The sequence below is a fragment of the Capra hircus genome, chromosome 24 (assembly GCF_001704415.2).
Source record: "Capra hircus breed San Clemente chromosome 24, ASM170441v1, whole genome shotgun sequence".
NCBI lineage: Eukaryota > Metazoa > Chordata > Mammalia > Artiodactyla > Bovidae > Capra > Capra hircus.
Genome location: NC_030831.1, coordinates 49,618,911 through 49,620,937, shown reverse-complemented (window position 1 = coordinate 49,620,937; position 2,027 = coordinate 49,618,911).

Genomic DNA, 2,027 nt, shown 5'->3' with positions numbered 1-2,027 from the left:
GGTACTGGCACAAAGACAGACATATAGATCAATGGAACAAAATAGAAAGCCCAGAGATAAATCCACACACCTATGGACACCTTATCTTCGACAAAGGAGGCAAGAATATACAGTGGACTAAAGACAATCTCTTTAACAAGCAGTGCTGGGAAAACTGGTCAACCACTTGTAAAAGAATGAAACTAGAACACTTTCTAACACCATACACAAAAATAAACTCAAAATGGATTAAAGATCAAAACGTAAGACCAGAAACTATAAAACTCCTAGAGGAGAACATAGGCAAAACACTCTCCAACATAAATCATAGCAGGATCCTCTATGATCCACCTCCCAGAATACTGGAAATAAAAACAAAAATAAACAAATGGGATCTAACTAAAATTAAAAGCTTCTGCACAACAAAGGAAACTATAAGCAAGGTGAAAAGACAGCCTTCTGAATGGGAGAAAATAATAGAAAATAAAGCAATTGACAGACAACTTATCTCAAAAATATACAAGCAACTTATGCAGCTCAATTCCAGAATAATAAATAACCCAATCAAAAAATGGGCCAAAGAACTAAATAGACATTTCTCCAAAGAAGACATATGGATGGCTAACAAACACATGAAAAGATGCTCAACATCACTCATTATCAGAGAAATGCAAATCAAGACCACAATGAGGTACCATTTCACACCAGTCAGAATGGCTGCGATCCAAAAGTCTATAAACAATAAATGCTGGAGAGGGTGCGGAGAAAAGGGAACCCTCTTACACTGTTGGTGGGAATGCAAACTAGTACAGCCACTATGGAGAACAGTGTGGAGATTCCTTAAAAAACTGAAAATAGAACTGCCTTATGACCCAGCAATCCCATTTCTGGGCATACACACAGAGAGGAAACCAGAACTGAAAGAGACACGTGTACCCCAATGTTCATCACAGCACTGTTTATAATAGCCAGGACATGGAAGCAACCTAGATGTCCATCAGCAGACGAATGGATAAGAAAGCTGTGGTACATATAACACAATCGAGTATTACTCAGCCATTAAAAAGAATACATTTGAATCAGTTCTAATGAGGTGGATGAAACTGGAGCCAATTATACAGAGTGAAGTAAGCCAGAAAGAAAAACACCAATACAGTATACTAACACATCTATTTCTGCTTTATTGACTATGCCAAAGCCTTTGACTGTGTGGATCACAATAAACTGTGGAAAATTCTGAAAGAGATAGGAATACCAGACCAACTGACCTGCCTCTTGAGAAATCTGTATGCAAGTCAGGAAGCAACAGTTAGAACTGGACATAGAACAACAGACTGGTTCCAAATAGGAAAAGGAGTACGTCAACGCTGTATATTGTCACCCTGCTTATTTAACTTATATGCAGAGTACATCATAAGAAACGCTGGACTGGAAGAAACACAAGCTGGAATCAAGATTGCCGGGAGAAATATCAATAACATCAGATATGCAGATGACATCACCCTTATGGCAGAAAGTGAAGAAGAACTAAAGAGCCTCTTGATGAAAGTGAAAGAGGAGGGTGCAAAAGTTGGCTTAAAGTTCAACATTCAGAAAACGAAGATCATGGCATCTGGTCCCATCACTTCATGGCAAATAGATGGGGAAACGGTGGAAACAGTGTCAGACTATTTTTCTGGGCTCCAGAATCACTGCAGATGGTGACTATAGCCGTGAAATTAAAGACACTCACTCCTTGGAAGGAAAGTTATGACCAACCTAGATAGCATATTCAAAAGCAGAGACATTACTTTGCCAACAAAGGTCCATCTAGTCAAGGCTATGGTTTCTCCAGTAGTCATGTTGGATTTGAGAGTTGGACCATAAAGAAAGCTGAGTGCTGAAGAACTGATGCCTTTGAACTGTGGTGTTGGAGAAGACTCTTGAGAGTCCCTTGGACTGCAAGGAGATCAAATCAGTCCATCCTAAAGGAGATCAGTCCTGAGTGTTCATTGGAAGGACTGATGTTGAAGCTGAAACTCCAATACTTTGGCCACATGATGCTAAAA